This window comes from Hibiscus syriacus, unplaced genomic scaffold (assembly GCF_006381635.1).
Source record: "Hibiscus syriacus cultivar Baekdansim isolate YM2019G1 unplaced genomic scaffold, ASM638163v2 tig00110429_pilon, whole genome shotgun sequence".
Taxonomy (NCBI): Eukaryota; Viridiplantae; Streptophyta; class Magnoliopsida; order Malvales; family Malvaceae; genus Hibiscus; species Hibiscus syriacus.
Genome location: NW_024062733.1, coordinates 5,780,608 through 5,796,012, shown reverse-complemented (window position 1 = coordinate 5,796,012; position 15,405 = coordinate 5,780,608). Strand labels below are relative to the sequence as shown.

General features: G+C 38.7%; 1 pseudogene; it reads right to left on the bottom strand.

Moving 5' to 3' along the window:
• Positions 1-683: 683 nt before the first annotated feature.
• On the bottom strand, positions 684-14,905 carry LOC120124810 (annotated as a pseudogene).
• Between the last annotated feature and the right edge of the window lie 500 nt (positions 14,906-15,405).

Sequence of the window (15,405 nt, the reverse complement as noted above, 5' to 3'; positions counted from 1 at the left end):
CGTACAATGAATCATGTTCAACACTAGAGTAGCAAGGAAGAATTACAATTGAAGTCGAGAAAGCATGCAATCCTCAGGTCGGCTGGCTGGATAGAGATTTGCCCTTCACTGCATGGCCCACTGCTTGGCGATCCGGTTATTTCTTCATGGCAAAACTTGAAATTCTTGTTGGATACCTTCACTATCTGTGCATCTGTGTCAAGCTTGACCAAATATAATTGTCCCTAAAGCAAATACTTGGCTAACTTAGTTCCTCCACCTGAATTATGATAGAAGCCTGCATGTGAACTTTTCACCAACGCAGTTCAATGAAGCATTAGTTGATTTAAACGCTCAACTCTGTACAGTTCATGCCACTTCCCTTATGTTATATAACCATTTATATGGCAGCAGTATTCTTCATTTCTAGGAATAGTTTCACCTGAATAAAATGGTCTATTAAACATCTAGCTCAAACATATTTCTCCATAGCTTTATCAATCACAAAGCATAGAGACTAAACCTTGATCCTTGACAAATGACCTACTTGTAACCAGACACGTCAATTGCACTTCAACCTTATTCCTCAAATTCTGTTCTGGTTCCATATTGAAAGATTCGCTGCCCTAGAAGTTAAAAGTGATGAATACAATGTGGTCCCGTAAGACCCAAGAGAATTTTGATATGAGTCTTCATAGTTGCATTTAGATAATAGTACTCCGGTTAGGTAATGGAGAGCTGGGACTTAGATCCAGGGATGGGCTTATCGCCACATGGTCCTTCAGAAGCTGTCGAGAAACACGATCAGCTAATACAGACTGTCCATCATAAGATTCCCCATGAACTGATCTTCTCATTCCTAAAACATCATTTTCTGATGGCATCAGCTCAAAAAAGATATGTGAACTTGCTTGCAGTCCTCGAAAAATGTCAGGATTATTATCGTAAGGGGAGGAGCCACTGACATAAAGACCATTTGAGGGCTTTGGCATGCTTCCAAAACCCTCTTGAAAGTAAACTGATTGTTTCAGATAACCAAAAGGTATAGCACCACTACCACCTGCCAATGGTGTAGATGAACCTGAAGTGGTCCAGGGAGTAGATATGAGAGAAGGAGAGATTCTTCCATTTAGATGTTGCGGTAACCTTGTGTTGATAAATCGGGCAAAGAAACGAAAGAACACAAGAATTTTAACGAGGTTCGACAATGTGCTTACGTCTTCGGTGCCTAGGCGGCGCTAGAAAATTTTATTCAATTCTCATAGGTTTAGGTTACATCTCTATTTATAATAGAAAACCCTAGTATATAATTACAAAATTAACCCTGTACTGTACCGCGGGGGCACAGCCCCGCACCCCCAACCCACATAATCGTAACCTCCTCTACGAGACTTTCTTTGTAAGGACAATTGATGTTTGCTTCGCTCACTCCGCTCCATCCCCTGTCCTCTTTACCGGTATATTTATGAGTCATACCTTACAAATCTCCACCTTGGCAAATATCCTGCCCCTTAGGAAACATTCAATGTGGGTTGGGTTACCTTAGTTCTTTAACAACTTGAAACATTCAACAAGTCCAAGCAATGCTTGAACTTGTCTGTCGTAACTGGCTTGGTGAACATATCAGCGGCATTCTCATCAGTGTGTACCTTCTGAAACAAAATCTCTTCAGATGCAACCAACTCTCTGATCTTGTGAAAACGTACATCAATGTGCTTAGTTCTAGCACGATATACCTGATTCTTAGCTAAGTGAATAGCACTTTGATTGTCGCAAAGCAGCTGAACTCCACCTTGCTAAACACCCAACTCATTCACTAAACCAATGAGCCATAAAGCTTCTTTTGCAGCTTCAGTTGTAGATAGTGCCACTACAGATTGAACAGTAGACTTCCAACAAATAGGTCCTCCACCAAGAGTAAAAACATACCCTGTCGTAGATCTTCTATTATCCAAGTCACCTGCATAGTCTGAATCCACATATCCTACAACCAAAGGATTATCTCGTTGACTACCAAAAATAATTCCATATCCCACAGTACCCTTTAAGTATCGAAAGATCCACTTGATTGCTTCCCAATGTTGCTTACCAGGTTTAGACATGTACTTATAAACTTGACTAACAACATGAGCTAAATCAGGACGAGTACATACCATTGCATACATCAAGCAGCCAACAACATTAGAATACAGAACCTTTGCCATATCTTCAGCTTCCTTATCTGTCTTAGGGCACTGTTCTGATGAGAGCTTAAAGTGGTTCGCCAATGGAGTGCTAACTGGTTTTGTGCTGCTCATTGCAAACCTTTCTAGCATTTTTTCAACATAACCCCACTGAGATAGCCACAGTCTCCATGAGTCTCTGTCCCTGCAAATTTCCATTCCAAGAATTTTCTTTGCAGCACCTAAATCTTTCATATCAAATTCCTGACTCAATAAAGTTTTCAAACCGATAACATCATCCATGTTCTTCGCAGCAATCAACATATCATCAACATACAGTAATAGAAAAATAAAAGAACCATCATCAAGGCTCTTAACATAGACACAACAATCATACTCACATCGGTTGTAGCCAATCTTTATCATATAGGAGTTAAACCGTTTATACCACTGTCTCGAAGACTGTTTCAACCCGTACAAAGATTTCTTCAATCTGCAAACTAAATGCTCGTTTCCAGGTTGAGTGAAACCTTCAAGTTGCCGCATGTAGATCTGCTCCTCTAAATTACCATGCAAAAAAGTAGTTTTAACATCCATCTGCTCTAAATGCAAATCCCAACTGGCCACCAATGCAAGTACTGCTCGGATTAAAGTGTACCTGACCACAGGAGAAAAAATTTCATCATAATCAACTCATTTCTGCTGTGAAAAACCCTTTGCTACCAAACGAGCCTTGAACTTGAACTTTTCCCCCTCTTTTTCTGTTACTGCTGATTTCTTCTTATACACCCATTTGCAACCAATCGGCTTTTACCCTCAGGAAGGCGAACCAACTCCCATGTACGATTGTGATTCAAAGACTCCATCTCCTCAACCATGGCTACCATCCACTTGTCGTTTTCCGGACTAGTAACAGCATCATGAAAATTAACCTGATCATCACTGCTAACAATAAGTGCAAAAGAGACAAAGTCTTCAAAACCCAATCTACTCGGAGGCTTTATATTCATCCGTCTCACTCTATCTCTGGCGAGACTATAATCCTGCAAATCATCCGTAGTGGAACCACCAGAAATCGGTTGAGAAGTTTCTGGTTTCTCAACCGGAAACTGCTCGAAATCCACCACTGTCGTGTCTTTCTTCTGTTGCAACATGGATTGTTCATCAAAAACAACATCTCTACTGATCACAATTTTCTTCGCAACTGGATCCCAGAACTTGAATCCTTTGACACCTTTCTTGTAACCCAGAAAAATGCACTCCTTCGATTTTGCATCAAGTTTGGATCTCTCATCAGCAGGTACATGCACATAAACAGGACAACCAAAAATATGTAAGTTATCAAAACTAACATCATGACCAGTCCATACCTCTTCTGCAACTTTCCCAGCCAATGATGCCCTTGACGATCTGTTGATAAGATAACACGACAGGTTAACAGCCTCGGCCCAAAAGTATTTGGGAAGCCCCGGATTCAACCGCAAACATCTGGCTCTTTTATTCAACGACCTGTTCATCCGTTCTGTAACACCATTCTGTTGTGGTGTCTTGCGCACAGTAAAATATCTCTTAATCCCGTGCTCCTTACAGAAGTGTAAGAACTGTGAATTTGTGTACTCCGTACCATTTTCAGACCGTAAACACTTGATTTTTCGTCCTGTTTGGTTTTCTACCTCAGCTTTCCACAGCTTGAACTTCTCAAAAACTTCAGATTTCTATTTCAAAAAATACACCCAAACTTTCCGTGAAAAATCATCAATAAAAGTAACATAATACCTAGATCCACCCAAAGACGATGTCGTGGAAGGCCCCCATACATCAGAATGCAAATAATCAAGAATCCCTTGAGTTGTGTGCCTCACAATCTTGAAACGGACTTTAGTCTGTTTACCAAGAACACAATACTTGCAAAAATCAAGCTTACAGCTTTTGATACCATGTAACAGATTTCTTTTGTGTAATTTTATCATACCACGTTCACTAAGATGAGCAAGACGCATATGCCACAATTTTGTAGTATCATCACAAGACTCAACAGAATGAACTCCACCTTCAATGGTACTCCCTAACAATCTATAAATATTTCCTGCAGTCATCTTTCCTTTCATCACAGTCAAAGCACCTTTAACAATCCGAATGGTTTCCCTATCCTCATAAGCCTTAGGGATAAAACCATTCTTGTGCAAAGTGCCCAAAGAAATCAAATTCTTCTTCAAATCTGGGATATGTCGAACACCATTCAACGTCCAAACAGAGCCATCATACATCTTAATTCTGACATCACCAATACCAACAATATTGCAACATCGATCATCACCTAAATAAACAGAACCAGAATTAACCGACCTGTATGTCGAAAACCATTCCCTATTTGGCGTGATGTGATAAGAACATCCAGAATCAAAAATCCACTCATCCGTCAATTGTGTCGTTGAAATAGAAAGCATATCACCCTCACTGCAATCAGAATTGTCATCCTCGACCACGTTTACAGACTTGGATGAAACATCACGCTTCTCATCAGTCTGCTTTTTCAACTTCGAACAGTCTCGCTTCATATGTCCCGCCTCCTTGCACTTGTAACAGTGAATTGTCTTCTTATCCCTAGATTTGGATCTGGAATTCCGCTTGCCAGACCCTGCCTTCTCTGGCTTCCGTCCACGGTCTCGATTACCCTTGATATAAGCTATCGGCTTGAGAGTTTTCCCCTGCATTCTGCTTCCGCTGGTTGTGAGCCAACAAGGCTGCAGTAATCTCCTCAACGTTGATAGTCTCTTCCCCATATGTAAGAGTAGTCACCATGTGTTCGTAAGAGGGAGGCAACGAACACAACAAAATCATCGCTCTGTCTTCATACTCAATTTTTACATCAAGCCGAGCCAAATCAGAAACGATTTGATTGAAGACATTCACGTGTTGCGCCAAATCATGATCGTCCTGCATCTTCAGCCCATACAGCCGCTGCTTTAGATACAGTTTTGTCGTTAAGGATTTGGACATAAACTGACTTTCCAACTTCCTCCAAATTTTGTCTGGAGATGATAGATGCATGACGTGATACATAACCTCGTCCACCAAGCATAATCGTATGGTTCCTTTCGCTCGTTGCAATTCTTCCCAATCTTCCTCCTCTATCGACGCCGGCTTTGTAGGTCGCAAAGCCTTCAGGATCCCCTGCTGCGCTAACAAATCCTTCACCCTCGTTTTCCATAATTCGAAGTTACCCAGACCATCGAATTTCGTGACTTCGAATTTTGCTCCTGACCTCTGATACCAATTGTTGATAAATCGGGCAAAGAAACGAAAGAACACAAGAATTTTAACGAGGTTCGGCAATGTGCTTACGTCCTCGGTGCTTACGTCCCCTGTCCTCTTTATCGGTATATTTATGAGCCATACCTTACACTTTGAATATAGAAGAGGGTTTCATATGGGTGAAACAGGGCAAGATACATTACTAGGAATATCGATATCGCTGCATGACAGGGAATTAAAATGAGACTCAGAAACATGCAGTATTGACAATTATCATTTTTATCTACTTCCGTAGTTGCACGTGTGTGTGAGAGAGAGAGAGACCTAATGTGCAGTTTTGAAACTCTGGACGAATGAACAGAAAGTTGGCCCGACTCCAGGGAGGAATAAATCCTAGCTTGTCCAATGCTCTGATAGTCAGCAAGCCAGGGAAACAGTAAAGTTTGGTCAAATGTGAGAACATTTGTGACTTAAACATGCAAAAACAAACGCAAGACAAAAAGATGAACAGGCATAACAAGCCACGTTAAAATCTAAACCAAGGCAAAGATGACATAAAAATTAAATGAGAACGTAATCAGTAGGTATATCGGTCCCTACAAATGGTCAAGTATTGCAGGAGAGAGGAATAATGCAATTAAGATTTGGACCAGAAAGAGCAGCACTGCTTGCACAAGTAAAATTTAAAACACTTTCTATTGACTTAATAAGCATGTTTGCATCACCCTATTGTCATTGAAGTTCTCTACATTACCAGAACAACTTATTCAGAATTTTTGGGTACTCCTAGATGTAGAAAACAGACTGTGTAGAACACAGACTGTAGAAAACAGACAAGTCTGTTATTTTTATTCTTATGTACATTCAGTAGAACATATTACATATTTATATACAAATTATGCCTCTAAACTAGGAAACTCTAAGAAAGGAAACTAATCCTAGGAGATGTAATCCCTTGAAATAAGGGATTGAAAAACAGAAAATAATTACAGAATCTCTTAACTTAAGGGATTGACAACTCATTTCTATAATTCCTACACTCCCCCTCAAACTGGTGTATATATGTTGTATATACCCAGTTTGAATGACATCTCATCAAAAGTCACTCGTGGATCTCATCAAAAGTCACTCGTGGAAGGGCTTTGGTGAAGATATATGCCAGTTATTTCTTCGTCGGAATGTACTGTAGTTTTGCAACTCCATTGTTGACTTTCTCGTAAATAAAATGTCTGTCTATCTCAATGTGTTTCGTTATATCATGTTGCACTGGGTTTTTTTGCTATACTCATAGCTGATTGACTGTCACTAAAAATCTCAAAATTCTTCTTGTCATCTAAGTCTAGTTCTGTGAGCAGTCTTTTAATCCACATTCATTCATATATTCCGAGATTTATTGCTCTAAACTCTGACTCAGCACTACTTCGAGAGACAACAACTTATTTCTTACTTCTCCAAGTCACCAAATTACCCCAAACGTAGGTACAGTAGCCACTAACTGACCTTTTATCAGTTAATTCACCTCCCCAACTTGCATCCGTATAAACCTTCACTGTTCTGTCTTGATTTTTTCTAAATATAAGTTCAGCTCCTGGGGTAAATTTCAAGAACCTTAAAATTCTGTTAACAGCTTCCAAATGTTCTTCTCGAGGATCACTCATATGTTGGCTGACAATGCTCACTGAGTATGCAATATCAGGCCTGGTCAGTGAAAGGTAGATTAACTTCCCAACTAACCTTTGGTAGGTTTCCTTGTTTATTGGATTTCCAGTCTGGTCCTTGCAAAATTTCAAGCCTGGCTCCATTGGAGTTTCAACTGGTTTGCAGTCGAGCATCCCAGTTTCTGCAAGAAGATCCAAAACATACTTACGCTGGTTTATGACCAGCCCTTCCTCGGACCTTGCAACTTCCATACCCAGGAAATACCTCATACTCCCTAAATCCTTGGTTTCAAACTCCTTTGCAAGATTCATCTTTAGCTTTTCTATTTCTTCTATATCACTGTCAGCTATAATCATATCATCTACATAGACAATTAGGAGGGTTATCTTACCACTCGGTGTAATTTTTCTGAATAATGTGTGATCCGCTTGGCTTTGTTTGAAACCATTCTGTGTCATAGCCTTAGCAAATCGATCAAACCAAGCCCTGGGAGACTGTTTTAAGCCATATAAGGATTTATTGAGCTTGCACACAGTTTTCTTAGTGACATTTCCTTCTAATCCGGGGGGACTTCCATGTATACATCTTCTTCAAGGTTCCCATTCAGAAAAGCATTCTTTATGTCCAGCTGATGCAATTTCCAGTCCATGTTAACAGCTACTGATAACAATATTCTGATGGTATTCAATTTTGCAACCGGTGCAAAAGTCTCCTAGAAGTCGATGCCATAGGACTGAGAAAAACCTTTAGCAACCAGCCTTGCCTTGTATCTTTTCACACTTCCATCCGAATGATATTTGACTGTGAATATCCACCTGCATCCAACAGCTCTCTTCCCTTTTGGCAAATCTGTCAAACTCAATGTCTTATTATTTTGCAACGCTTTTATCTCTTCTTCCACAGCCTTTTTCCACTCAGGAGATTGAAATGCTTCTGTCACATTTCTTGGGATTTTCACAGTGTTAATGCTGGCAGTGAAGGCCCTGAAATTAGATTATAATTTCCCATATGCAACATACTTATTTATGGGATGAGCAATGCATTTTCTTACCTCCCCTTCCTAATAGCAATAGGAAAGTCATCAAGATCAACAGTAGTAGCCTCTTGGTAACCATCATTACCTTCTGTTTCAGCTGCAACAGGATCCGAATCTGGTTCTTGGCAAATATTAGGCTGACTGATTTCTTCAGTAACATCTTTCCTTCTTCTTGAGTAAACACTGAGTTGTTTCGGTTGGGGAGTTATGGTTTCAGGGTCATTGTTAGGTGCATTTTTGGTCATGGTGGAAGGTGTTTTGCACGGACTAGAGTGCTTAGAGAAGGAGGAAGGTAATTCATCAGAGTTACTTAGGTTATTCCCATCACCCTCCCTAGGAACCGGGATAGTGCTAGCCGGCTTTGGAGAGACAGTAATAGGTAAAGAAATGATAGGCTATAAAGAAATATCGGTTTGAACAGGTTGAAATTCCTTGTAACTAATAGGTTGTAAAGAAATATCGGTTTGAACAGGCTGAAATTCCTTGTAACTCTCCCCCTGAATTTATGTTCCTGAAAAATAAGGTTGGTTTTCAAAAAATGTAACATCAAAGGAGACATATGTCTTTTTTGTGGAAGGTGAGTAACACTTGTAACCCTTCTGACTCGAAGAATAGCCCAAGAACACACACTTTATGGACTTAGGATCTCATTTCCCTCTGTTGTGGATATGAACAAAGGTTGTACACCCAAACACCCGAGGAGAAAGACTTGAGTTTAAATGTTTAAAATGGGGATACAGCTGAAACAAAACCTTAGTAGGAATTTTGAAATCTAAGGTCTTACTTGGCATTCTATTGATAAGGTAAGTGGCTATAAGAAGAGCTTCCCCCCAAAGATACTTAGGAGCATTAGCAACAAACATAAAAGACCTAGTAACCTCTAGAAGATGTCTATTTTTCCTTTCTGCCACCCCATTTTATTGAGGTGTGTTGACACAAGAAGTAAGGTGAACAATGTATTTTTCCTTAAAGAAATACCCAAGGGTTTTATTCAAATACTCACTTCCATTATCACTCCTTAGAATTTTGATTTTTGTGTCAAATTGGGTTTCAACTTTTTGATAAAAACTTTTAAAGAGAGACTCAACCTCAGATTTTTCTCTCATTAAGAAAACCCATGTTGTCCTAGAGTAATCATCTATAAAAGACACAAACCATTTATACCCAGAAATACTTTTGACAGGAGAAGGGCCCCAAATGTCACTATGGATAATGGAAAAAAGTGTTGTTGGTTCAAATTTGGCTGGAATATATGATTTTCTGAAGTGTTTGGCCATTTGACAAATTTCACAGGAAAACAAAGATGGATCTTTATTAATGAATAAGTTCGGTAACATTTTGGAAAGATAGAAAAAATTAGGATGACCTAATCTAGAGTGACATAACATAATTTTATTGGTATTGAGATCAGAAGATAAAATTGGTTTCCTAAGAGCACTGGATAAGGCATGATTATGAGATGCTTTACTTCCAAGGGTGTACAATCCTTTGCCCAGCCTAGCACTGCCAATCACCCTCTTCGAGCCCTGTGCCTGAAAAATGCAACCACCAGTACCAAACACAACATTACAACCAAAATCTTTAATTAATTTGCTGACTGACAACAGATTACATGCAAGTCTAGGAACATAGATGACATTATGAAGTAGTAAATTATTGTTTAATGTAAATGAACCACTCCCTTTGACTGTAGTGAGAGAGCCATCTGCTATTTTGATAGAAGCTGGTAAGCTGCTTTCACTATATTCCTCCAAGAGATCAATATTTCCTATTATATGATCTGATGCACCCGAGTCTATTATCCATTGTACCGAGGAAGCATATGGATTATTTCCATCAGTAGTAGTATAAGTCACATTTGTAGGCTTGGTTGTCATACTGCTCAAAATCTGCTGCAGTTCCTCTATCTGTTTCTTGTTAAAACTGCTTGAGGAATCATCTTGAGAGGCAATATGAGGCTCCTTTTGAAACCTGGACCGTGTGGGCTGCAAATTGGCTGGTTTTCCATGCAGCTTCCAACATTGATCTATCATATGGCCTGGCTTCTTACAATGTTCACACCAAAGGCGATTTTTCCTCTGTTGCTTTGAAAATTTGAAATCTGAAATCTGAAAATCAGATTGAGAGGGGTTGGTCTGGGAAGTGATTTCGGATGCTGAGGGATCCGGATTAGCCATGAAAAAAAAATAGAGTTGAATAGGAATTGATTTAAAGAGAAGCGGAAATCGGATTGATCGCTCTAACCTGATACCATGTAGAAAATAGACTGTGTAGAAAACAGACTGTAGAAAACAGACAAGTCTGTTATTTTTATTCTTATGTACATTCAGTAGAACATATTACATATTTATATACAAATTATGCCTCTAAACTAGGAAACTCTAAGAAAAGAAACTAATCCTAGGAGATGTAATCCCTTGAAATAAGGGATTGAAAAACAGAAAATAATTACATAATCTCTTAACTTAAGGGATTGACAACTCATTTCTATAATTCCTACACTAGATGGTTTGCTAGGACTCTTTTGCCCTTTTACCCTTGCAACTTGTCGATCATAAGAGTTTCAAAAAATTTATCACTCCTATCCTTAACAAATTCACTTGTGAAATGCTGATTGTGAGAAGGTTGTAAATAACTTGACTATGTTATCCAACACTTTCCTCCGTTTTGAGTGAATATCAATAAGATTCAAAGACTCAAATGCCAGAAACCATTGGGGTATTGTGGAGCCCACTTAGGCATATCTACACTTTTCTCTGTTAACATGGTGTTCTATTTACTGCCACGGGTGGGTTTATTAATGGTCCATATTACACCCATGTAACCTAGGCATGGCAAGACCTTGATTTATATCTTGTAACACCCCCAATCCCCAAAGAACACCTCCACCCACCACAATACAAAAACGAGAAATAAATGCACTATGCATGTGGATATCATATCATACCTTCAGTTCACATCCAGCTAATAATGGAGCTCTTGCATATAAAGTAATGAAAACTTGAACAATTATTGAGCATTCAGAAAAAAAAATACTCAAGTTGAAAACATGATAGGCTATTTGTTCGATGTACTACTGCAGCACCATTTTAAGGAAATTACAGCAAGGACTACATCATTCATTTTACAGTTGTATTGAAATTTATTTCAATTATAAATATACATATATATATTTTATATATTTCATCCCCTGAATTAACTGTTGAAGGTAATGAATGCAAAAATATAATGCAAGCTCAAAACCTAAATAAAGCAATATAAAAAAGAAAAATACCAGAGTTTTCACCCCATTTGTCACACCAGGGGTAGGATCTGAAGGCTCAGCATCTGTAATAGGCCTTTCCAAAGGTGCAGCATATTTTACAAATGGGTGGCCTAAAAGCTGAACTGCAGTAGGACGATTTAGTGGGTTGCGTTGCAAGCACTGACGCACAAAATCTTTTCCTTCATCTGAGAGGTAATCTGGAATGGGTGGAAGTTCCTTGCTATTACCAATCTTGAACATAGCCGCAACCTGACATACACATATCACAAAATAAGTAGGGGAAAAACTGCTATTGTTAAAGGCACATTAAACAGCTTTGAAATTTAAAATATCCCATCTTTCTATTCTTGTAAGCTATTAACAGACCCCTTCATATTGACTCCAAGGAGGTTTTGTTGTAGCCATTTCCAAAACAGTGCATCCAAGACTCCATATATCCACAGCAAGGTTGCAACCGCTAGGGTTTCTTATAATCTGGGGAAATAATAGGAAAAAAAATTGAGATACATTCTATAGAAAACTTCACAACTGAAGAAAGCTCAACCACAAAAACCACGTCATTTCCTCCTTTGAAATGGATTAGTACAAACATGAAATAGACCCAATGAGAAAAATAAGTCTAACCTCAGGTGCCAGCCAGTAAGGGTTTCCTTTAAACGAAAGTGGACAGGACTGACCTGCAATCTGCAAAGCATACATTATATACAGGAAATAAGTCTAATCAATAAATAATAATATAGCATTAAATAAGTCATATTTGATCTTCAAGCTTGGGCGAGCTATCGTTGCTTTTTTGGCAAAAGGGCTAGATACAACTTATTCTGATTAAGATCATTTATAACAAAAAGTAATTACTCCCAGACTTACATGCTTTGCCATCCCAAAATCTGCCAACTTAACACGACCGTTAGGGTCTACCAATATGTTTGCTCCTTTAATATCTCTGTACAAGAAATATAAGATGAACAACATTTTCCTTTATGCAAATATTAGTAGACTGATGCCATGAAGTTAACATATCAGATAAGGATTATAAAACCAGACTCACCTATGAACAGTAGACTTGGAATGTAGGTAGGCAAGCCCAGACAAGATCTGATGGGTGTAACTGCGAATTGCTAATTCACCAAGCTGCCCATAGTCCTGGAGGATTTTATAAATAGACCCACCAGATACGTACTCAAGGTATATGTAAAGCTTGTCATCAACCTGTTCAGGAATTTATCCAAAACGCTCTGTAAGAGAAGCATGAAATTAATTTGCTCCTATCCATTTATTTTTGTAAGAAATTGCTTAACGAGTAACAGTGTTTTGTGGTTAGTAAGTGACTAAAAAATAATTTCCAAAAGTTTCTTAACATTATATGATTCACTATTTCTTAATATATAAACGAATAACTCTTTTAGAAAGAACTCATTAGGCAATGCAACTTCCTAATACCTCGATAACAATTTTCAATAACTATAAATGATGTAAAGGCCAATAAAACAGCTTGTTGGACACAGGACACACCTTTTCAGACCCATAGTATTGCACGATATTTGGATGCTGTAACCCGCTCAATAAAGCAATTTCCTGTTAGAGAAATAAGAAAATGACTAAATGAGTTTCTTTCAAAGCTATAACCAAGTTAAAGAATAACAAGGAAAATATTATTTCGTTTTCCGTTATATGGAGTTCCGGACAATTGAAAACTTCTTGAGCTGATGGAAAATTGGCTTACCTGCATCAACTGCCTAGCACTTTCTTTTGACTTGGCATCATCAGAAAATAAGGTAACCTCTTTCATTGCGCACATCTCACCACTCTTACTAATTGATGTTGAAAATAAAATTAGATATAGACATAGTAACAAAAGGCAATCACCAACAAATATGTCAAAATAGCAGACATGCAGAAATAATCAGATCCCAGCTGGTTTATATATGAAGTAAGATATTGCAAGAATCACATTTTTTTGATAAAATAGTATAAACACTGAAACATCAATCTCAATCACTAATCTCAAATATGGACCAGCAAAGGGCATAAACCACTCGGCAACAGATGTCATTTTTAAGAAAGGAAATAAAACAACTATTCCTTTGGACAATTATACCTGTTAAAACCAACATAAACATGACCAAATGTGCCTCTACCCAGTAGCTTTCCTTTTATCCACCGTGAACCCTGGTTTAAAAGATTCTCTGCCCCTCCTGGACTTCGGGGCACGGAGGGAGATGTTGCTGCTGAATTTGAATGCGAGAAAGGAGAAGAAATGGAAATAGTTACAGGAGGAAGGGGCAACCTGTGGCTATGTTGTTTTCCATCATCATGCCAACCAGTATGTGACTCAGTAGCTGTACATGCAGATCTAGGATGAATAGGAGTGACAGCCCCACTATGAATTCTAGAACTGGGACCAGCACTGGTCATCCTAGGACTAGGTATTGGAGAATACTCAGGGCTGCCCCTACTTGGTTGCCAAAATAGCTGTCCTGACATATCCCCACCCATTGAATTATGCCCAGAATTCTGACCTGATCCAGGACTGGAGCACGGGCCAGATCCAAGCAAAGTGACATCAGTATAAGTCTTTCCTGCCCAGAAAGGAGAGTTCATTACTTGCTCTGTGCCAAAAGCTCTCATTGGGCATCTAGAAGGACTTGACATCGAGCTGTCAGGAGCTCTGCTGAAAGCACCATGATGTGGGATCTGTATATTTGCCACATGATTGCTTAAAGGTCTTCTTTTAGGAGTTTTCGGAGAGATACTATTACCAAATGAAATATTAGCCTGTTTTCTAGCCTCTCTTGAGTTATTTTGGCTGACCATGGAGGATTGATCCTTGAGCATCACGCTTCAGAGAGAAAATAAGTAATATTTTGTTAAGGGTGAGCTTTTTTACCAAACAGAAGAGAGAAGAAAACCAGAAGTAAAAACATAAAATACCAACTTGTTTTGGCAAGAACACATCCTCATTGTAGCACTAACAAGAAACAGATGAGCTCACCTGGGAGGGCTGCTTGCAGCAGTTCTAGTCCCATTGTCATAATCAATTGCTCGCAGACTACGACGATATGAGTTGGTGGGATCGTCACTTTCAGTGGAGCTCTCACTGCAAACTGAAGCAGTAACGTAATCTCCATCTATGTCATTAGGATTTAGTCTATGACGTATGCATGCAGGTCGTGGAAGAGGCAGAAATAATGACGCCTTGGAGCCTTTTCCTGGCCTTAATTTTGATGATATACTGATTCCAGAGCCTGTACGACCCACTATTGCAGGATGCTGGTCAGGAAGTGGCAGTGGCTGAGCATGAGGCCTTTCAACAAAACTTTGACACCTAGAAACATGTTTAAAGGGTAAAGGAGACCTAGATTCTCCGCAGGATTGAGATCTTTCTTCTGAAATTGTGCCATTGCCATGTCTACATGATACTCCTGACCTACAGTTTGGTTTACTTTCAGAGGGAATCTTAAATTTTCGGTGTAAGGTATCAATGAGACTTTCCTTATTTGTTTTCTTCTTCACTTCTTTGGATGATGACTTTCCCCACCATGAAGGCATGCTTGAAACTTTTATGGTTTGAGGTGACTACTTGGCAAGTTTTTCTAAAGCAAATTTATTTCCAAATATTGAAACTGTAGAGCTTGGCAACAATAAAATGGTTCAGTTCTTTAATCCAGCAATCAAGGCTTTGAAGAAGTATGGAATTTGAGCTTGAATCCTATGAGCTTCACAACCAACAGCATAAGCTATAATCCGCAAATTAAAAAAATTAGAGTGCAGAAGAAAGACTAAATACTTGGTGTTTTTCTAACCATTTGCAAAAAATGCTCAACAACTATCAGAATACCTACTTTGAGTATTTATACAGGCAAACATAACATTCTTTTTTTCCCTTTTTCATGGCAAATTAATGCATCTGTTTCTGTTAATACATGTTTGTCTATCCTCTATAACAAAAAAATTTCATCGTATAGATTGAAACAATATATATCATGCCACAAAGAAACCATGGCATCTCAAATTTCTTAATTACTACACGAGATGCATGCCACTAAAAG